We start from the raw sequence: 23,787 nt of genomic DNA, 5'->3' as shown, positions 1-23,787 counted from the left end.
GCTCTCACTTCGAAGTCTGCTAAAATCCGATGAAGTAACAGTAAACGAAGATTTTTCGGTTGCCACACGGGCCGCCCGCAAAAAGCTAATCGATTTTGCAAAATCTCAGCCCCAGTCTCCAAAGTTCAAGCTTAAATACGATAAACTGTCCATGAATGAAAGGTTATACTCGTACGACGCAATATCTGATAGCATTCAGGAACTTCGGACACGCACAGCTCGCAACGCTAGTCGCTCAGGTGCTTCATCCTCCGCCTCTGACTAGGGGCGCGTGAGGGGTGGTGGTCTGAATTCTCCGTGCAAATCGCAATTCTGTCTTATTTACCAACGCTAGGAGTGTACAGAATAAACATGATGCACTTTCATCTATTATAGATACATGCTCTGCGCATATTATTGCCCTTACAGAAACATGGCTCTCACCGCACGTTGAAGACCACGAAATTTTTGAGAACGCAGATAAATTTTGGTTTGGTTTGGTTTGGTTTATGGGGTTTAACGTCCCAAAGCGACTAAGGCTATGAGAGACGCCGTAGTGGAGGGCTCCGGAAATTTCGACCACCTGGGGTTCTTTAACGTGCACTGACATCGCACAGTACACGGGCCTCGAATTTCTCCTCCAAAGAAATTCAGCCGCCGCGGCCGGGATCGAACCCGCGTCTTTCGGGCCAGCAGCCGAGCACCATAGCCACTGAGCCACCGCGGCGGCCGCAGATAAATTTTCCATATACAGATGTGATCGCCTTGCTCATCGTGGTGGTGGCGTTCTAGTCGCTATATCTAATAACATTCCATCCTCAAGCGTCAATATTATTACTAGCCTTGAAACAGTCTGGGTGTCGTTAACTCTTGACCATCGTAAATTAATACTTGGTGCATGCTTTCGATCCCCATCTACCCCACCTTCCTTTATAAACGAATTGCATGACTGTCTTAAGAAAATCAGCACGACATTCCCTTCGGCTCCATTAATTCTACTCGGGGACTTTAATTTTCCAAACATCTTTTCGAACACCAATTCCATGCCCACATTGCCTCCATTCTCGGTGCAAGGCGATGAGTTCATTAACTTATGCTCTCTATTTTCACTGACACAGCTAATTACTGAACCAACTAGAGTTTCATTGAATGCCTCAAACATTCTTGATCTTATCCTGACTACTAGGCCTGATTATGTATCCGACATCACTCAGTTACCAGGTATTAGTGATCATTCATTAATTACTTTTCATCACAACGCGGCACCCCCCCCCCCCAACCTTCCAAGGCAAAAAAGAAAATACGCGACTATAAGAGAGCAGATTTCGCAGCAATAAATAATGAACTGTGCGTTTTCATGCAATCTTTTCTTTCAAACTTCTATGATCGCTGCATTCAATCAAACTGGGATATCTTTGCAGCTGAGGTTGACCGTCTAACTAACAAATATATTCAAGTACGAAACATCGTCTCGAACCCGCACGCGCCATGGTACAACGCCCATATCAAAAGATTGTCAAACAAGAAAAAACGGCTGTATCGCACCGCAAAACTTTCACCAGCTACTTCGCGCTGGGCTGCTTCCAAAGCTGCCTCCAAAACATACATAACCGCCCTAATAAATGCCAAAGACCATTTCTTATCTAACACCTTACCGGACATGCTGCAAACAAATCCTAGAAACTTTTGGCGAGTTATAAATCCCACAGCCAGCAATCCTATTGCTTTGATAGACTCGCGCGGTGATCCAGTTGATAATACCATCTGTGCTACTGTATTAAACGATACTTTTGTGAACAATTTTTCATCCCACAGCCGCACCCGTCTTCCTGATGTACATCATCATGACTACTCGATGATGCCTCCCATGACTGTTGACCCAGCCGGTGTTGCTCGGCTAATTAGTACTCTGAAAGATCATTACAGTCCAGGATATGACCTCGTTAATGCTAAATTCCTAAAAAATACTTGTGTCTATAGTTCAGTCATTTAAACACATATATTTCAACAGTCAGTGGACACAGGCACTCTACCTGAACAATGGAAAATCGGGAAGATCGTTCCACTTCACAAATCGGGGAGCAAGACATCTGCTGCTAATTATCGCCCCATATCTATCACTGGCACATGCTGCAAACTGCTCGAGCATATCATATTCACTACACTTGTGAACTTTCTCGAAAGCAATTCATTTTTCTCCTCTGTACAACATGTTTTCCGAAATTCATATTCATGTGACACTCAACTAATTGCTTTCACAAACAGCTTGCAACATATACTTGACAGGTCATCAGTCGCTGATTGCATTTTTTAAGACTTTTCAAAAGCATTTGATAAGGTTTGCCATTACTTGCTTCTTCATAAATTACGTCACCTAAATATTGACAATAACTTGTTCAAATGGATTGAATGCTTTCTGACTAACCGTTCCCAATTTGTCACTGCTAATGGTTACAACTCACCCTTTGTTAATGTACTTTCTGGTGTTCCACAGGGTTCCGTTCTTGGACCATTACTGTTCTTAATTTATATCAATGATCTTCCTTCTCATGTGTCCTCTAACTTACATTTATTCGCCGACGACTGTGTGATTTTTCGTGAGATTAAAAGCGATAACGATATCAACAACCTACAGCGCGACCTTACGGCTATAGTTAATTGGTGCAATCAGTGGCTAATGGAACTAAACTTTAACCAATGCAAGGTCTTGCGTGTATCCCGTTCTGCTAATCCGTCTCCCGTGTTCTACTTGAATGACATTCCACTTGAAAGCGTCAATTCTTATAAATACCTAGGCTTTCACATTACTTCTAACCTATCATGGAGGCTTTAGGTTATCTGCGACGTAATTTTCTCGCGCGCCTTCTTCTTTGAAATCAGTTCTTTATAAATCTTTAATACGTCCGAAGCAAGAATACTCACCAGCAGTCTGGGATCCTAGCCTTGACTACTTAATTACTTCGCTTGAACGTGTTCAAAATAACTCCGCTCGCTTCATTCTTTCTAATTATAACCGAGGAGCTAGCATAACGGAAATGAAAGCTAACTTCAGTCATTGGCCTCGCGACGAAAACTTTGTCGGCTAACCCTATTTCACAAGTTATATTATCACCCCAGCCTACACAGTAATTTATTTCATAGACCTTACTACTTATCTAGCCGCATTGATCATCCCCACAAAGTTGCCATCCCATTATGTAAAACAGTTTCTTTCTTACACTCATTTGTTCCCCGTACTTCTAAGGAATGGAACGATCTTGTTCGTGAAATTGTATCTATTACTGACGTAAATAACTTTCGCAAAGCTTTGGCTGGTGTTGTGTAAACTCTGACGATTTTTTTCTGCACTAATGTAGTTTGTCTAGCTAACATTGTATACACAGTATTAATCTTTGATGTACCCGTTTCCTTTTTCTCCATTGTTTTGTTCTATATGCCCTGCCCACTCCCCTGCAAGGCCCTGAGGGTAAAATAAATAATTAAATAAATAAATAAATAAATAAATAAATAAACATGTTTTACTTCACTTGTTTTGTCTGCACCCTGTATTGCTGTATGTTTTTTTCCTTTATCACAATATGTGCATCCTTGAGTACTTCAATTTGTTACACTTCCTTTTCCTTTGCCTAGTTCTGTTAGTTTTCCCTTGATATCTATGCATGGCGGCCGGCTACGCCTGTATCCCACCCTTATGTAATGTCCCTACAGCAGCCTGAGAAGTTAATAAATGACTATGATGATTATGATGATGATGCGCAACCTCAATATGCCATTGAAATGACAGCGCCTCGAACGTAACGCTCAAGAAATTATCCCGTCAAGGAACGGCTAGCGAGAAAGAGTTGGGTGTTCATTTGAGAAAAGAAGATGCAAGGAGGCGTGCTTGAATTTGCTTCTTAATGGCGCAAAAGGAAACTAACTATAAATATGTGGTTGTTTCTGCACTATGTAATAAAAGAAGTAAATGCACAGACGGCAGCTTCATGTTTAACAACCGTTGCTATATTCTGAGCAGATTTCTTTCTCTTCGAAAACGACGTCATTCAGGAGCTTGTGGTGCAGAAAATCGGGCGTCGTTGGCCGGCAGCGAAAAATTTACGAAAGCCTAGGCGGGCCGCCTAGGTACCCCACTTAGGGGGCAGGTCGACCATGGTGTGAGGATGTGGGAGATTGCAGGTTGAATTTACACATACACTAAAGGTATAAGCAATAAACGAGGCGGCTTTTATAGGAACGGAAACTAATTTCGGTATGGGCGTGAAAAGAGGAAAGAGACAAGAGAGGAACGCAACAACACACGGGAAAAAACACACGGGAGAACAGAACAAAACCCTCGCGAAAAATACAGGAAAAAGGAAGTCAAAAAGGAAAGGCACACTACTTCTCGCTCATACGAGCATCGAGCGGGGAGGACTGGCTAGGTGTCGGGCAGTCAGGCAGTCTTTGGGCGTCCCAGTGTCGATGCACTGTTGCCGGCGTTTCCCACGTTGGCCTTGAACGCTGCCGCAGCGTCAGCGTCTGTGGGCTCCCAGCACGGTTCCCAGGTCTGGTAGCCCAGGTGAGCCACGTAGGCGCCAGAGACGGCCTGTGTGGAGCAGCTGACGGATGGACGAAGAAGAGTGGCGCCTGGGCCTGGTGGTTGAGGCTCTCGACAACGGATGTCCGGGTCTGGTGGCCCGGACGTCTGCGGCTGAGGCCCAAGCGCAGAACTCGGGGAGCCAGCAGAACTCGTTCACGTCCGTCGCCCACCGCGCTCTTCTCTTGTCTATCACGTAATCCTCTTCCACGTACCCCTCCGCACGCGCTCCTCGTGCTTTTTTGTCTTCTTCCTCACAATCGAGGCTGGGTGGCGCTATCTCCTTACAGAAGCCCCCTCTTCGGAAGTTTTTTCCAAGGGAAGGAACTCAACTCCAGGAGAGCGACCCCAGACGTGTTCGACGATCGCACCACAGAACACCACACCACAGCGCGCACACCACACACCATACGACGGTCGTCAATGTTCGAAGCGTACACAGACATTCGCACACACAGCACAGATAGTATATGAAAAGTCAACGTAAAGCGTCCATAGAGGGGCGAAGAATCACGGAAGGCATAAAAAGTAGGCAGCGGAAACTCAAAAACAAACATGAACAAACACAGACAATACAAGAACTGGTGTGGGCTAAATTCTTCCGTATTCCATTCTTCACATCAAACCACTACACCTTCTCGAGAACTCTTTCACCTAGTACTTGCGTTTTCCTTTGTGAAACCAGGTTTCTCCCAACCGACCTCGGTCTCCACCATGATGTTAAATGTTCCCGTCCTACGATGTTATTTACTCTTTCTCCGTTGCCTTCGACACAGTCCGTTGACACGTATCACACGATCTGACATAACTCTTAATGTCAGCCTGTACACCGGGCTAATAAAACTCACTGAGCACCTTAGCTATCGTTTTGCGTATCCCTCGATGACCGGATAATGCGCTCTCATGCGCCGACATGAGGACTTGCGTGCGTAAGCACTTCGGTACCACCGCTTGCTCAAAGACTCGCCCGGGACATACTTGGTATGTTCGGAAAAGAACACCGTCATCTGTACGAAAAGTATGGGCTGTCTGTCCCTTGCCACGAAATGCTTGCCCCCACTTTCTGCGACACACGTCTAAGGTCGGGTCTTCTTCCTGTTTGAGGCGAAACTCTGGCCGTGACAAGTGGATGGTGTTAAGAGTGGGGCTTTTGCTACTCTCTGAAACTTTCGCTGTCACCGTAAGCGAAGGAACATCGACCGAACTCGTCACGGCAAGGGAAACTGGCTGATCAGTTAGAACTGGTGGGTCGACCGAGAATGGAGCTTTAGGCCCAGGGACATTGCCTATTATGATGTCGTACAAGGGTGTAGATAAGCACCGTGCGATGGCCCTACCCGAGGAGTATGGTGAAGAAATCACCACCTCCGCTTCCGGAACTTCTACACGGGTCCCATTGGCCAAGAATAATGTAGCCCTTTTCCCTGTAAGTGCTGCTGCCGGTACAAGGGACTCACGCACAACAATGCCGGTGCTGCCCGTATCCCGCAATACCGAACCAGGCTGGCCGAACACCTCACCGTGCCCCACGCGGATAGCAGTTTCTACCGGGATGGAAGGACAGACCATCTCCCCCAACTGGCCCTCTACGCGCGTTACCTCTGCAGGGTTATCGGGATATGAATATCGAGGTGTCATGCAACAGGCGGACTCCTCACGGGCTCCTGGTCTCTTAGCTCTGCATGACTGGGCATCATGTCCTACCTCGCGGCACCAGGTGCAATACGATTGCTTCGGCTTCGTCCGACAATCCGACGCCTTGTGCCCAGTCTTCTCGTAAAGAAAACACCGAAGGCGGGAATGTGAACCAGAAACCTCGTCCTTGGCCTTATTTAACGTCTGCTCCCCCTGCTCTTTAAAGAACAACAAGTTATTTTGCCGCTGTGCTTCGAGAAAATGATCGGCAGCCTCCGCCAGCTGGCAAACTGTCTTGCTCTCCCGCTCACGTAAGAAAAGGGCTGAACGGGAATGACAGTTATTCAGGAATTGCTCGCTCACGACCATTTCGCGAACCACCTCAAAAGTGCGGCCTTCTCCCCCCATCTCGACCCAACGGTCAAAGAAGCTAAACAACCTGGCAGCATATTGCGAGGCCGTTTCGCCATCCTGGGGCTTGCTCTGGCGAAACTTTTCTCCGTACCTTTCCGCGGTAAACCTAAACCTCTGAAGCAAGGCAAGCTTCGCTTTGTCATGGTCCACGGAATAATCAGGCGAGAGCCGACCGAAGACCCTAAGTGCTTCGTCGCCAAGGCACAAACTCAATGCCGTTGCCCACTTTTCTTTTGGCCAGCTCTGCCCCGTGGCCACATGCTCAAACCTCTTTAAGTAGGCATCGAGGTCATCCCACGCTTCATTGAACTGTGGTATGAGGCTGTGCGGGTTAATCGAGCCAGCCGGTGCGACGCTACGCTCTCCACGGTCACTCGGAGGATTTGCGCCACCCTCCATGAGCCTTATTTGTAGCTGCAAGTTCCGCGCCTCTAAATCCAAACGTTCCTTCGCAGCCTCACGCCCCGTCTCTAAATTCCGTGCCTCTAACTCTAATCTCTGCTTCTCCGTCTCTCAATTCCGTGCCTCTAACTCCAATTTCTGCTTTGTAGCTTCACGCTCTAACTCCAATATCTGCTTCGTAGCTTCACGCTCAGCGTTTCTCTCTTCCCGTGCCTTACGAAGCTCGGCCTCCACCCACGCTCGCAACTCCGCTCCGCGCAAGCCCATGCGCTCGCCTAAAGCAAGCAACTCTGAAGCGCTCATACTGTGCCCAAATTAACACTGCAGGCAAAGAAATAAAAACCGGCCTCGTCCTGTCGCGAACGTCAAATTTGTGAGGATGTGGGAGATTGCAGGTTGAATTTACACATACACTAAAGGTATAAGCAATAAACGAGGCGGCTTTTATAGGAAAGGAAACTAATTTCGGTATGGGCCTGAAAAGAGGAAAGAGACAAGAGAGCAACGCATCAACACACGGGAAAAACACACGGGAGAACAGAACAAAATCCTCGCGAAAAATACAGGAAAAAGAAAGTCAAAAAGGAAAGGCACACTACTGGTCTCTCATACGAGCGTCGAGCGGGGAGGACTGGCTGGGTGTCGGGCAGTAAGGCAGTCTTTGGGCGTTCCAGTGTCGATGCACTGTTGCCGGCGTTTCCCACGTTGGCCTTCAAAGCTGCCGCAGCGTCAGCGTCTGTGCGCTCCCAGCACAGTTCCCAGGTCTGGTAGCCCGGGTGCGCCACGTAGGCGCCAGAGACGGCCTGTGTGGAGCAGCTGACGGATGGACGGAGAAGAGTGGCGCCTGGACCTGGTGGTTGAGGCTCTCGACGACGGATGTCCGGGTCTGGTGGCCCGGACGTCTGCGGCTCAGCCCCAAGCCCGGAACTCGGGGAGCCAGCAGAACTCGTCCACGTCCGTCGCCCACCGCGCTCTTCTCTTCTCTGCCACGTAATCCTCTTCCTCCTCTCCCGGCGTACCCCTCCGCACGCGCTCCTCGTGCTTTTTCGTTTTCTGCCTCACAATCGACGCTGGGTGGCGCTATCTCCTTACACATGGAGATAACATGACCTTTTGGCATCATCACAACCTGGAAGTTGCTATTGGCCCAAACAAATCGCCGTGTTTTATTTTGCGCCTTTGTGATATTTCTTGACTGTTTGCGCTGTTCGCATGTATTACGACCAACACATTCAGAGAGAAGGCGATAAGAAGTGTGCTTTTAAAAGCCAACGATATGAAGTATTCTGCCCGTTCACCTCCTGCACTGTAAGCGCGCCGGCTTACAGCGATGTCGACATCTCCGGCCGAAGCGTCGTGGCGCCTTCTCAGAGCGCTCGGCAGGAGGAGAAACAGCATCTTCGCCGCCAGCGACACAGAGAAGACGACTTGAGCAATTGCTGACTCAGATTTCGCGTATCATATTGTGTGATGAAAAAAAAACTGTTTATATGTTCTTTGGGAGGAATGCTTAACAACAGCTTGCTTTCATGCCTGTTGGTAATGCTCCGCCTCAGCAGCTGCGAACGCCCAGCCACTATCTCTGAGTCTGACGAGATCCAGCAGCATGTTGAGCTCATCCAGAGGCACGCCTTGGTCGCAAAAAGCCCTGGACGTAAGCTGGGCTATCAGTTCTTTAAGCGGGAAAGGGGCCACATGGTTGATGCTCTTCCCCGCTGTGAACAGCGTCTCGTAGATCCACTGCACCTGCGAAAGAAACAGCGTTAATGATGACACTGACCACTGGTCATTTCAGTGGCGACTTACTAACCTTATTACCAATATTAGAGCACAGTAGGGGTTTTAGGCTGTGCGTTTTGGAGGCCTAGTTTCAATTTCAACGAGAATGTCTGTAATAACTCCAGCGGTCAGATTATCTGCGTCAGTTTATGTCCTGCTTACTTCAAGTACGTTCACCAGTCGTCTAAAAAATGATGAATTTCACAAGCTGTCTTTATCAGCAGTTCGAATTCAATGGAGCCCGGGCGCCCAGAGGTGGCGAAAAGTAGCCCCAGGGCAGCGTTTATGCTCTTTTCAATAAGCGATTTCTAAGTTGAGATCCTCATTCTCCTCCTACGACCAAAAACTAGGACGGCCTAATTCCATTAGCACTCAGCTACACTAGCTATATCTAACGTCCCACCTCATGCCTCTTGTAAATGAGCCTGAGCTGTGCAATCACCTCTAAATGTTCTTGACTCGCGCGCGTTTCATGTGCGCAGTTTTTATTGGAGAAATCTGCGCAATTCGTCGTGCGCCTTTGCAGTTTTCTCTACCTTTTGTAAAAGAGAGCCAAGAATGTTTGCTTCTTGTAACATGTTTTATATTTTTGAGTTGCATTCGTGCGCTGGCTGTGTAAATTACTTAGTGTTGCAAACACTGTTGCCCCTGGTGACATATGGTTTTCCCAGGTGATGAATGTGTACATGACAGAGTGCTTCATGCGCTTGCCGTAACGAACAAGTCCAAAGCATATACAGTTAATCGTTTTTTGTTTGCTCTCTTACCACCTGAAGATATAAATATACTAAAAAAACACGAAAAAACACTTGTGTATAAAACAAAGGAAGTTTAGGCCGACGAGTGCTGGTTTTCGTCGTTGGTTTTCAAATATGCGTCATGGTTTTATTTCCTGCTGAATTATTTTCCTGGAGTTCAATTGGCTTTTTACATTTTACCTTGGACTCTAGTATCTCCTCTCCGTCGTTAGGCGACTAGCATTACGGAAACTTAAGTTGTGCCCAATGCGGCCAGCCTAGTGAGGACTATTTCAGACCTCTGCTATAGACGATGTTTAGGGCAGAAATTGAAATCTGTGACGTGTTTTTCGCCACAGTGCAAAGAAAACAAGCAAGGAATCACGTTAGAAATACCGTTCTTGCTTAGGTTAGTTCTGAGATGGGAGAACTGTAACCCGATGGTCCAGTGGCAGACCTGCCTATTCGGGAAAAAGAAATAAATGTCTGCTAGGTATAACTAACCCCTCGCAATGTTTGTCACGCAGGTGTTTCTCACTGAGCCCTGGAATAATAGTTAGGATAGTTGGAAAAATAATCGCAAACACTATCTGGTGGCACTGACCATGCTGCCGCTGTGAGTTTCAGATGAGGGGAGCATCCTGGTGCAGCAACGGCAAAGAAGCACTCCGAGAGCTGCGGAGACGTCCCGCAGCTTGGGCTGCCTCGCTGCCTCCCCTGTTGTCGTCGCCACGAGCAGATGGGAGACGAAGGCGAGGCAGTTACGCTCACTCCAGTCCAGACGTCCGTGGGTCCCATTGGCGGTGGGCCGCGGAATGGCCTCGAGCTCCTCGTGGATTTCAGTGAGGAGGCCGTGCAGAAACCTTCCCATGCGCTCATTCTGCGATAGGCGTGGTTGGATAACCAATGACAATGGAGAGGTAAGCCCCTTTGTCCATTGGCATACGTCGGGGAAGTATTCAGCTGTGCCTGCGGCTTTAAATAAATCCTGGGACTAGTAATTCATAGGGGTGTGCCTATATCAAACATTTGGTTGCGAATGGTATACTTTTAAATAAATTCACACAGTAACGCAGAGAAGGTAAATTAACAACATGCACTTCTTGAGAAAGCCAGAATTTAAAAGACATAAGTTTTACATCACTCATTGTCGCCATGTTTCATTCCTGTCATAAGACCTAGAAGGTAATGCATAGTGGAAGAATAATAATTCAGGAACAGTACAGCAATAAACTTCTTTGTGGTCTTAAAACATAAGACAGTTATACCAATAACCAGTGCATCGGTCTAAGAATGGAGAGTATGACGGTTTGGTTTATTGCTCATACAGCGCCAAAATTTACTAAATCTTTTCGTGAAGTAATGTAAGGTGGCCAGACACCTCTTTATTGGCAAAGGGACGACAAATGTTTCTATCAAAGGGACACAGAGCATCGCACTGCTGGAAAAACGCAACAAGACAGCCCACAAAGTGGATGAAGAGCGGCAGGTCATGCTACTACGCGACCAGAGCACAGTCTTTCAAACCTTGTCCCCTTCATGAAGGCAAAGCGCTGTATACGCCAGAGCAAACGCAGCGTTCCGCGAGGAATGAATCCAACTTGTGTCTAAACTTCGATGCCTGTGCACTTCGATGCTGTTCCTACCGATAGACGCGAAAGCGAAACTAGCCTGTGAGAGTCACCACACAAACAACGCTATGCCAGATCATGAGATGTTGACTAAGAAGAGTTTGCCTCTGTCTTTCTCTTCAAATCCGTAGGTTATGGGTTCAAACAAGAGAAACCTGTCTGCGAGAAAAGCGATCGCCGCAAAACAACCCACGCACGGACAGCTGTTTCATAATCTGCTCTGAACTCTCGAAGCCCCTTGTTCGTTCGTGACAAGACTCTGGCGCCACCGTCGGTTTTTTTTCCTTGTGCATTGCAGCCAGTCTATCGTGCGTCGTGGCGTGATGCACTAATAGCTCGTTTGGCGCTTGCTGGTCGAGTTCACCGAAGCGAGTTCTGATGGCCGTCAAGGCGTTGGTGTAACGCATTAACGTCCAATGAGGGAAAAAGTGCCCAGTACGTGCGAGCTTCAGCAAACAATTTACCGTCCTCGGCGCTGCAACTGTATTTCACCGAGTATCACCATTCCTGATAGAAAGAGGCGGTCGTTTCTGACTGTCCCAAGAACGGTGTTCCAACGCTTTTGCTTTATACACGAAGCAACGCTACGGAAGCCTGCAGCATCGAGCTTGCAGTAAAATCCAAAAGTAACTGCCCGCTGCTGACGCTTTATCAGAGTAGCAGCATATGCCTCGAAGTTTGTGGCGGGAAACATACGTCAGCTTGTCGACTCCTTCTCGCCCCAAACCCCAAGCAGGCAGAGCTAAGGCTTCGAAACTTTGGTGCCCAGGATTGAGACGGCATTCTCAGACCATTAGGTTGCTCTGGTGACACAGCGATTGGTGTAGGTCTGTCACAAAGTGTGTGCTAGTAGTAAGGCTTTTTGACGGGCTAGTTGGTACATATTCATATTTGAAAGGCTGTGCGCTAAAAAGTCGTTCACAGGAAAAAGGATAGAGACGACAGGAAAGAAGTGCAGCTTTCCTGTCGTCTCTCTCCTTTTTCCTGTGAACGCCTTTTTAGCGCACAGCCTTTCAAATATGAAAGTGTGTGCATGCCTTGCATTTCTTTTTCTTTTGCGGGCGAGGTGGACACGGCGCCGGTTGTGCGCAAGCATGTCGCGACGCGACGGCGATGACTCCCGCGGGTGGACGGTTGACCCTTGGGACACAGGAGGGTCCAGGCCACTACGCCCCTTCCTCGTATTATCGCCCTGTAGCGAGTCCTCGCTTGTTGTGGAGACGGGAAGCTGTCGGTTGAATGCCTCAGCACCCTTCCCGACCTCGGCAAGTTAGCATTGCTCCTCGTTAGGACCGCACCTTTCCTTCGCGTCCCATTCAGTTTGTGTTTCTTCTCCCCCCTTTTTTAACACCTGCGAATCGCTGGCGCACTGGGCCTTGAGGATTTGTTTGTTGGTTGGTTGGTTTGCCACGAGAATGCAGCGGCGGGTAAACTGCGAGCCGGGTAGTTGGCTTGGAGATTTCGGTGCGTGCGGACGTGTGTGAGATCAGCCAGGGAAGTGGTCGGCAAGCGAGCTAAGGCGAGTGTCTGACGCGTAGAGCGCGCCGACGGCGGCCACGAAGGCGCGTGGAAGACTCGTGGCCCAAGTTCGCCCGTATCCGCAACCCCCATCAGCCCCGCGCGCCTCCGCAGCCCTACGCTCCCTGCGACCGGATCTTGCCACCCCGCAGCCAAGCCACTGTTTTTCCCCACTCGCTTTACTCTTTTCATTTTCTTGTCGCTCTTTCTCGTCGTAACCTTTTGTACAGTATTGCTTTGTTGTTGTAACATGGTTGTATAGTTCTTGCCCTGTTGTTTTCCCCTTCCTGTCAATAGTTGTCTGTGTCCTCATTTTGCGTGTGTAATTCGCGTCGCGCCTGTGTACGCACAATTCTTTCTTGGGCTTTGTGTTGTAATTTCCTGTTGTTATCGTTTGCCCGAGTAAAGGGGTTTGCTAAAGAACTTTCCTGCGCCTCATGCCTCCGGTCAACGGCTAACCAGGGGTGGCCCCTATCGCCGGTCAGCAGTCGAACCTCATCTTTCGCACGCGGGGTGGAGTAGTTTGTCGCTAATCCCCCTCCAACTTACGGAGAGTGCAGTGGTGGGCAGGTTGGCCCGGTTAATTATAATTTCGGCGCCAACCAAACATCCAGCCGCCCACAATATCGTGACAAACTGGCGTCCTCGACAGGACTTGCTGACCACAATTGGCCTTGACCGCGAGGCATAGCGTTCAAGTGAGAAAGCGCGCGGCGTCACAGCTGAGAGTGTGTCTACGATGGAGGACTTAGACAGCCTCATCAGGCGAGGAAGGGCTCTGGGCCTCGAGAGACCCAGCCTTCGTGAATTCTACCGGAATGAGCGTAAAGCTGAGGATGAGCGCCGTCGACAGGCGAATGAACGCTGTCGTCTTGAGGACGAAAGGGATAAAGCACAAGATAAGCGTAAACGCGAACGTCGTCACGAGGAGGACGAGCGCCTTCGCCGGGAGGATGAGCGTCGTCGTGAGGAGGACGAACTAGACAAAGCGCGGTCGGCGCGCAGGGTGCTGGAGATGCAGAGAGAACTTGAGGCTCTCCGGGCACGAGGAAATGATAGCAGGAGCGAAGGCTCTGATGCCGCTTCAAACGAAAGCGAAGTGACATTTGAGACAGCACGGAAGGTGCTAGAAAATTTCCACAGGTTCTTCTATCTTTCTTCCTCGCACCAGAGGTGCCCCGCCAGAGACGGTTTATCTAACTTGAAGACTGAAGCTTGATCTTCGCACCAGGGGTGCCTCGTCAGAGACGGTCTTGTGATGAGTTGAGACGCAGGGGTAAGGCGAATACTTGAAAGATTTATATACAGCTATTTAAAGCGTATAGAAGTTTAGACACTCGAGACAAATTGAACGGCAAAAGGACAAACAACAAAAGGGGTGGAACTGGCTAACACTAGGGGAGGCCCCTACTCGGCGTAGCCGAAGATGCATAGCATCTCACCTTAGCGCAGAACCCCGCTTCCGGCTCCGGGGCCCGGTTTTAAAGCCTTAAAGACCCGGCTCACATTTGGTAGCTCCCAATCATGTTGCACTGCTCACATGATTGGTTTACCGAGAACATGGCCAGCCCTCCAGCTTCCGTAGGACAAAACGCCCTTTCCACAAACACAAACGCACGGTCGTGCCAGCACGTGCGGAGTCGAACATTCTCTCCGCCACAAAATAAAATAAAAACAAACACAAATATACATTCTTGCCAGCACGTGCGTGAATTGGTACCGCGGGGCGGGGGACACCCGTTCTTCCCAGCGCGTTCCAAGAAAGGAGACGCTTCGCTTTGAACGCCCCCAGCCGCGTTCCGATGACCCCGCGTACACTGCCGATCCCTTACACGCCCTTCCCAAGATTCTACAAAGGGCTCAAATGCCACTTTTAGAATTATAGCAAAGGGATCGGTACGGGTCACAAAACCACCCTGTGGGTGACATACCGCAGCTACACAAGCACTGGCATCAAACAAACCAAAAGCAAAAAATGTACACGGGACCAACACAAAATTACGCAAATTGCACACTCAAATACATACAGCAGCATGCCTGCCGTGCGCCGTAACACGGCGTCCATGTACGCAGTTCACTTGCATGCACACCCGCGTCCTGCTCGCGAACGAGCACACACACACACCGACACTCGAAACTGGAGCGTTCACTAACACTCGTACGATGTCCTTAAGTGGCCACGTGAGCCTCCTTAGTCGCACCGAGCGTCCCTGTGCGCGTTCGAGCCCACACGTGTCTCATTCGACACGATTAACACCTAATGACCACTATGCTCATCAGGATGGTGCCACAGCGGGGCGAGAGCTCGAAAGCCGGTGCCCTCCTGGATCAAAAACGTCGTGGTACTCGATAAGTTCAAATACCTCAGCACGCGACGCCCTTGAGGGCCCGCTCTCTCCGGCGTTCCAGTACGGGCCGCGTTCTGCGTAAGGGGCATATCCCCTTCTCAGTCTAACCGTAGCAGTGAGGCCGGTTTTACTACATTTGATCTGGCGTACTGCAGCACGGAACGCACTGTTCGACGCGCCGACTTTCAGTGTGAAAAATACGCACCTGCCTCCTGCTACTCTACTTCGCTTGGGGCCATTTGCACCTTTACTGCACGGGCAAACGTTGCCGTTGCCTGCTTGATAGGCACTTGCCGGCTTCGTGGCATCGTCTAGCACTGAGGCTACATGAGCTCCCTCGCAGTCACTTGACCCGAGCTTGCCTTGCGGCAAGTCGCCACTCATTTCCGGGTCCTCAAACGACCTGGCCGGACACACACCGGGTGCGTTCGACAATTGCGCAGCGTTCTGCCCGGTCGGCCCAGCAGGCCCACCTCCGCTCTCTGCCTCGGATGAAGGGCTCTTGCCACCAGTAACGCTACGGGGCAATTCATGCCCTATGCCTGACACAGTGTGTGTTAGCAGCAACGCCAGATTTTCACCTGTTACTAGCTCCGTGTCGGAGGTCACAATCTTAGTAATAGAGCCTGCAGGAATTCCACCGCTGTCCTGTTTGTTATCGGACACCTTGGCCTCGATTGGCCGTAGATCATGAGAATTGGGCTGCTCCTGTTCTTTGCTAGCCGCCCGCGGTGGCGGAAAAGCTGTGATATTTCCGCGTCCTTCAGGAATCCTGTTTTCACTTCCTGAACCTTTTGCGGCCTTTCCTAACAAAGATGCGTTCCCGCATACCGGCTGATTGCTTTCAGCGTCCTCACTACTGTTTCCCTGACCTGTGCATGACAAGCATAATCCTTTATCTTCTAGCACAGGCGGCCTCACCTCTCGGAACTCGGAACAGTTCTCCCTGGCTGAATCACTGGCTCTTCTTCTCTCCTTGATCTTAGAGATCTCGAGCTCTACCTGCTGGCGTCTTGATTCTATTACCTTCAAGACATACTTAACATCCTGAGGTTCTTCTTCGCTAAGCAGTGCCTTTCCGCCATTTACTTTCGCAAGTTGAGCCCGAAGGTCCGCTAAACGCGCCTTCGCTAACTCAACCTGGTACCTCACATCGAGTGAGGGCCGGCATGGGTAACTCTCCATACCGCCGTCGGTACCCCTCAACTGTCCTACCGGCTCGAACACATGCACAGGAAAGTGAACAATGCGACGAAGGAAACTCACAGTTTCGATGCGTCGATCCGCATTGCCAGCTCTTTGGAGTCGCAATCCACCGCCACTTTCACCGGACGCTGCGATGAGCTGTCGCACGCCGCTGGTCCTGTGCACGTTGTCGTCACTTGCTGCGACCCGCCGGTGACCGTCGAGTTCTCGACGCGCTGCTTTCCTTGTCCGGACGCAGTCCCGCGTCGCTGGACTACTGCCGTGGTCCTTGCGTCCTTGCCGCCGTCTCTGCGCAGGTCCTTTCTCGAACGCTGCTGTTGCCTGACCGTCGCCTTTCTCCCTGCGTTCAATCTTCCTGCGCCGTCTTCCGATGGCCGCAGGATCCTGTCGACTACGCCAGTAAATTTCCACAGGTTCTTCTATCTTCCTTCCTCGCACCAGAGGTGCGCCGCCAGAGACGGTTTATCTAACTTGAAGACTGAAGCTGGATCTTCGCACCAGGGGTGCCCCGTCAGAGACGGTCTTGTGATGAGTTGAGACGCAGGGGTAAGGCGAATACTTGAAAGATTTATATACAGCTATTTACAGCGTATAGAAGTTTAGACACTCGAGACAAATTGAACGGCAAAAGGACAAACAACAAAAGGGAAGAAGCCAACAACAGCCACAGAAACCAAGGGGCACAGGGGATTTTTTTTTTAATTAACTTATTTATTTTGTGGTGTTGATCAATTTAGAATATTACTAAACACGTTATCGCTTAAACCTAATTGATTAGAAAAGCAGAAGAAAAAACAACCACTGCCGCCGGTGGGATCCGAACCCACGACCTCCGAATTACGCGTCCGGTGCTCTACCTCTGAGCTACGGCGACGGCTGTCAAATCTTCTGCTTTAGGGGGTATTTATGTTTACAAGTAACCTAACCTTGAGAGTGTTCATCAGCGCCACCCACGTTCATAAGCGGCGGACGTAGAACGTCCTGAGTTACCGCAGGTAGTGACGTAGAACGTCATCGAACGGAGAGGGTGGAGGCTGCGTGAGAACCCTCTTATGCTTCCTATGGAGTCAAGGCTGCCAGAACCGAGGCCCTCGCTAAGCAATTAAGCAAACAAGGGAAGGGGAATGAGGGGCTCGTTATAAATATGAAAGAAGCCAACAACAGCCACAGAAACCAAGGGGCACAGGGGATTTTTTTTTTTAATTAACTTATTTATTTTGTGGTGTTGATCAATTTAGAATATTACTAAACATGTTATCGCTTAAACCTAATTGATTAGAAAAGCAGAAGAAAAAACAACCACTGCCGCCGGTGGGATCCGAACCCACGACCTCCGAATTACGCGTCCGGTGCTCTACCTCTGAGCTACGGCGACGGCTGTCAAATCTTCTGCTTTAGGGGGTATTTATGTTTACAAGTAACCTAACCTTGAGAGTGTTCATCAGCGCCACCCACGTTCATAAGCGGCGGACGTAGAACGTCCTGAGTTACCGCAGGTAGTGACGTAGAACGTCATCGAACGGAGAGGGTGGAGGCTGCGTGAGAACCCTCTTATGCTTTCTACGGAGTCAAGGCTGCCAGAACCGAGGCCCTCGCTAAGCAATTAAGCAAACAAGGGAAGGGGAATGAGGGGCTCGTTATAAATATGAAAGAAGCCAACAACAGCCACAGAAACCAAGGGGCACAGGGGATTTTTTTTTTAATTAACTTATTTATTTTGTGGTGTTGATCAATTTAGAATATTACTAAACATGTTATCGCTTAAACCTAATTGATTAGAAAAGCAGAAGAAAAAACAACCACTGCCGCCGGTGGGATCCGAACCCACGACCTCCGAATTACGCGTCCGGTGCTCTACCTCTGAGCTACGGCGACGGCTGTCAAATCTTCTGCTTTAGGGGGTATTTATGTTTACAAGTAACCTAACCTTGAGAGTGTTCATCAGCGCCTCCCACGTTCATAAGCGGCGGACGTAGAACGTCCTGAGTTACCGCAGGTAGTGACGTAGAACGTCATCGAACGGAGAGGGTGGAGGCTGCGTGAGAACCCTCTTATGCTTCCTATGGAGTCAAGGCTGCCAGAACCGAGGCCCTCGCTAAGCAATTAAGCAAAAAAGGGAAGGGGAATGAGGGGCTCGTTATAAATATGAAAGAAGCCAACAACAGCCACAGAAACCAAGGGGCACAGGGGATTTTTTTTTAATTAACTTATTTATTTTGTGGTGTTGATCAATTTAGAATATTACTAAACATGTCATCGCTTAAACCTAATTGATTAGAAAAGCAGAAGAAAAAACAACCACTGCCGCCGGTGGGATCCGAACCCACGACCTCCGAATTACGCGTCCGGTGCTCTACCTCTGAGCTACGGCGACGGCTGTCAAATCTTCTGCTTTAGGGGGTATTTATGTTTACAAGTAACCTAACCTTGAGAGTGTTCATCAGCGCCACCCACGTTCATAAGCGGCGGACGTAGAACGTCCTGAGTTACCGCAGGTAGTGACGTAGAACGTCATCGAACGGAGAGGGTGGAGGCTGCGTGAGAACCCTCTTATGCTTCCTATGGAGTCAAGGCTGCCAGAACCGAGGCCCTCGCTAAGCAATTAAGCAAACAAGGGAAGGGGAATGAGGGGCTCGTTATAAATATGAAAGAAGCCAACAACAGCCACAGAAACCAAGGGGCACAGGGGATTTTTTTTTTTAATTAACTTATTTATTTTGTGGTGTTGATCAATTTAGAATATTACTAAACATGTTATCGCTTAAACCTAATTGATTAGAAAAGCAGAAGAAAAACCAACCACTGCCGCCGGTGGGATCCGAACCCACGACCTCCGAATTACGCGTCCGGTGCTCTACCTCTGAGCTACGGCGACGGCTGTCAAATCTTCTGCTTTAGGGGGTATTTATGTTTACAAGTAACCTAACCTTGAGAGTGTTCATCAGCGCCACCCACGTTCATAAGCGGCGGACGTAGTACGTCCTGAGTTACCGCAGGTAGTGACGTAGAACGTCATCGAACGGAGAGGGTGGAGGCTGCGTGAGAACCCTCTTATGCTTCCTATGGAGTCAAGGCTGCCAGAACCGAGGCCCTCGCTAAGCAATTAAGCAAACAAGGGAAGGGGAATGAGGGGCTCGTTATAAATATGAAAGAAGCCAACAACAGCCACAGAAACCAAGGGGCACAGGGGATTTTTTTTTAATTAACTTATTTATTTTGTGGTGTTGATCAATTTAGAATATTACTAAACATGTTATCGCTTAAACCTAATTGATTTGAAAAGCAGAAGAAAAAACAACCACTGCCGCCGGTGGGATCCGAACCCACGACCTCCGAATTGCGCGTCCGGTGCTCTACCTCTGAGCTACGGCGACGGCTGTCAAATCTTCTGCTTTAGGGGGTATTTATGTTTACAAGTAACCTAACCTTGAGAGTGTTCATCAGCGCCACCCACGTTCATAAGCGGCGGACGTAGAACGTCCTGAGTTACCGCAGGTAGTGACGTAGAACGTCATCGAACGGAGAGGGTGGAGGCTGCGTGAGAACCCTCTTATGCTTCCTATGGAGTCAAGGCTGCCAGAACCGAGACCCTCGCTAAGCAATTAAGCAAACAAGGGAAGGGGAATGAGGGGCTCGTTATAAATATGAAAGAAGCCAACAACAGCCACAGAAACCAAGGGGCACAGGGGATTTTTTTTTTAATTAACTTATTTATTTTGTGGTGTTGATCAATTTAGAATATTACTAAACATGTTATCGCTTAAACCTAATTGATTAGAAAAGCAGAAGAAAAAACAACCACTGCCGCCGGTGGGATCCGAACCCACGACCTCCGAATTACGCGTCCGGTGCTCTACCTCTGAGCTACGGCGACGGCTGTCAAATCTTCTGCTTTAGGGGGTATTTATGTTTACAAGTAACCTAACCTTGAGAGTGTTCATCAGCGCCTCCCACGTTCATAAGCGGCGGACGTAGAACGTCCTGAGTTACCGCAGGTAGTGACGTAGAACGTCATCGAACGGAGAGGGTGGAGGCTGCGTGAGAACCCTCTTATGCTTCCTATGGAGTCAAGGCTGCCAGAACCGAGGCCCTCGCTAAGCAATTAAGCAAACAAGGGAAGGGGAATGAGGGGCTCGTTATAAATATGAAAGAAGCCAACAACAGCCACAGAAACCAAGGGGCACAGGGGATTTTTTTTTTAATTAACTTATTTATTTTGTGGTGTTGATCAATTTAGAATATTACTAAACATGTCATCGCTTAAACCTAATTGATTAGAAAAGCAGAAGAAAAAACAACCACTGCCGCCGGTGGGATCCGAACCCACGACCTCCGAATTACGCGTCCGGTGCTCTACCTCTGAGCTACGGCGACGGCTGTCAAATCTTCTGCTTTAGGGGGTATTTATGTTTACAAGTAACCTAACCTTGAGAGTGTTCATCAGCGCCACCCACGTTCATAAGCGGCGGACGTAGAACGTCCTGAGTTACCGCAGGTAGTGACGTAGAACGTCATCGAACGGAGAGGGTGGAGGCTGCGTGAGAACCCTCTTATGCTTCCTATGGAGTCAAGGCTGCCAGAACCGAGGCCCTCGCTAAGCAATTAAGCAAACAAGGGAAGGGGAATGAGGGGCTCGTTATAAATATGAAAGAAGCCAACAACAGCCACAGAAACCAAGGGGCACAGGGGATTTTTTTTTTGAATTAACTTATTTATTTTGTGGTGTTGATCAATTTAGAATATTACTAAACATGTTATCGCTTAAACCTAATTGATTAGAAAAGCAGAAGAAAAAACAACCACTGCCGCCGGTGGGATCCGAACCCACGACCTCCGAATTACGCGTCCGGTGCTCTACCTCTGAGCTACGGCGACGGCTGTCAAATCTTCTGCTTTAGGGGGTATTTATGTTTACAAGTAACCTAACCTTGAGAGTGTTCATCAGCGCCACCCACGTTCATAAGCGGCGGACGTAGTACGTCCTGAGTTACCGCAGGTAGTGACGTAGAACGTCATCGAACGGAGAGGGTGGAGGCTGCGTGAGAACCCTCTTATGCTTCCTATGGAGTCAAGGCTGCCAGAACCGAGGCCCTCGCTAAGCAATTAAGCAAACAAGGGAAGGGGAATGAGGGGCTCGTTATAAATATGAAAGAAGCCAACAACAGCCACAGAAACCAAGGGGCACAGGGGATTTTTTTTTTTTAATTAACTTATTTATTTTGTGGTGTTGATCAATTTAGAATATTACTAAACATGTCATCGCTTAAACCTAATTGATTAGAAAAGCAGAAGAAAAAACAACCACTGCCGCCGGTGGGATCCGAACCCACGACCTCCGAATTACGCGTCCGGTGCTCTACCTCTGAGCTACGGCGACGGCTGTCAAATCTTCTGCTTTAGGGGGTATTTATGTTTACAAGTAACCTAACCTTGAGAGTGTTCATCAGCGCCACCCACGTTCATAAGCGGTGGACGTAGAACGTCCTGAGTTACCGCAGGTAGTGACGTAGAACGTCATCGAACGGAGAGGGTGGAGGCTGCGTGAGAACCCTCTTATGCTTCCTATGGAGTCAAGGCTGCCAGAACCGAGGCCCTCGCTAAGCAATTAAGCAAACAAGGGAAGGGGAATGAGGGGCTCGTTATAAATATGAAAGAAGCCAACAACAGCCACAGAAACCAAGGGGCACAGGGGATTTTTTTTTTAATTAACTTATTTATTTTGTGGTGTTGATCAATTTAGAATATTACTAAACATGTTATCGCTTAAACCTAATTGATTAGAAAAGCAGAAGAAAAAACAACCACTGCCGCCGGTGGGATCCGAACCCACGACCTCCGAATTACGCGTCCGGTGCTCTACCTCTGAGCTACGGCGACGGCTGTCAAATCATCTGCTTTAGGGGGTATTTATGTTTACAAGTAACCTAACCTTGAGAGTGTTCATCAGCGCCACCCACGTTCATAAGCGGCGGACGTAGTACGTCCTGAGTTACCGCAGGTAGTGACGTAGAACGTCATCGAACGGAGAGGGTGGAGGCTGCGTGAGAACCCTCTTATGCTTCCTATGGAGTCAAGGCTGCCAGAACCGAGGCCCTCGCTAAGCAATTAAGCAAACAAGGGAAGGGGAATGAGGGGCTCGTTATAAATATGAAAGAAGCCAACAACAGCCACAGAAACCAAGGGGCACAGGGGATTTTTTTTTAATTAACTTATTTATTTTGTGGTGTTGATCAATTTAGAATATTACTAAACATGTTATCGCTTAAACCTAATTGATTTGAAAAGCAGAAGAAAAAACAACCACTGCCGCCGGTGGGATCCGAACCCACGACCTCCGAATTGCGCGTCCGGTGCTCTACCTCTGAGCTACGGCGACGGCTGTCAAATCATCTGCTTTAGGGGGTATTTATGTTTACAAGTAACCTAACCTTGAGAGTGTTCATCAGCGCCACCCACGTTCATAAGCGGCGGACGTAGAACGTCCTGAGTTACCGCAGGTAGTGACGTAGAACGTCATCGAACCGAGAGGGTGGAGGCTGCGTGTGAACCCTCTTATGCTTCCTATGGAGTCAAGGCTGCCAGAACCGAGGCCCTCGCTAAGCAATTAAGCAAACAAGGGAAGGGGAATGAGGGGCTCGTTATAAATATGAAAGAAGCCAACAACAGCCACAGAAACCAAGGGGCACAGGGGATTTTTTTTTTAATTAACTTATTTATTTTGTGGTGTTGATCAATTTAGAATATTACTAAACATGTTATCGCTTAAACCTAATTGATTAGAAAAGCAGAAGAAAAAACAACCACTGCCGCCGGTGGGATCCGAACCCACGACCTCCGAATTACGCGTCCGGTGCTCTACCTCTGAGCTACGGTGACGGCTGTCAAATCTTCTGCTTTAGGGGGTATTTATGTTTACAAGTAACCTAACCTTGAGAGTGTTCATCAGCGCCACCCACGTTCATAAGCGGCGGACGTAGAACGTCCTGAGTTACCGCAGGTAGTGACGTAGAACGTCATCGAACGGAGAGGGTGGAGGCTGCGTGAGAACCCTCTTATGCTTCCTATGGAGTCAAGGCTGCCAGAACCGAGGCCCTCGCTAAGCAATTAAGCAAACAAGGGAAGGGGAATGAGGGGCTCGTTATAAATATGAAAGAAGCCAACAACAGCCACAGAAACCAAGGGGCACAGGGGATTTTTTTTTTAATTAACTTATTTATTTTGTGGTGTTGATCAATTTAGAATATTACTAAACATGTTATCGCTTAAACCTAATTGATTAGAAAAGCAGAAGAAAAAACAACCACTGCCGCCGGTGGGATCCGAACCCACGACCTCCGAATTACGCGTCCGGTGCTCTACCTCTGAGCTACGGCGACGGCTGTCAAATCTTCTGCTTTAGGGGGTATTTATGTTTACAAGTAACCTAACCTTGAGAGTGTTCATCAGCGCCACCCACGTTCATAAGCGGCGGACGTAGAACGTCCTGAGTTACCGCAGGTAGTGACGTAGAACGTCATCGAACGGAGAGGGTGGAGGCTGCGTGAGAACCCTCTTATGCTTCC

At 48.8% G+C, this 23,787-nt stretch overlaps 2 non-coding genes across 2 annotated transcripts; both read right to left on the bottom strand.

Annotated features, from left to right (window-relative positions):
• Nucleotides 1-19,527: 19,527 nt before the first annotated feature.
• On the bottom strand, nt 19,528-19,599 carry TRNAA-CGC (transfer RNA alanine (anticodon CGC)). Its single transcript has one exon. It is a non-coding gene; the product is annotated as a tRNA-Ala (tRNA).
• Nucleotides 19,600-22,529: 2,930 nt separating this feature from the next.
• Nucleotides 22,530-22,601, bottom strand: TRNAA-CGC (transfer RNA alanine (anticodon CGC)). The gene has a single exon. It is a non-coding gene; the product is annotated as a tRNA-Ala (tRNA).
• Nucleotides 22,602-23,787: the final 1,186 nt, after the last annotated feature.

Source organism: Amblyomma mixtum, chromosome 3, assembly GCF_055824585.1.
Source record: "Amblyomma mixtum isolate Tamu chromosome 3, ASM5582458v1, whole genome shotgun sequence".
NCBI classification, from domain to species: domain Eukaryota; kingdom Metazoa; phylum Arthropoda; class Arachnida; order Ixodida; family Ixodidae; genus Amblyomma; species Amblyomma mixtum.
The sequence above is the reverse complement of the archived record's forward strand: the minus strand, read 5'-3'. Positions and strand labels throughout refer to the sequence as shown.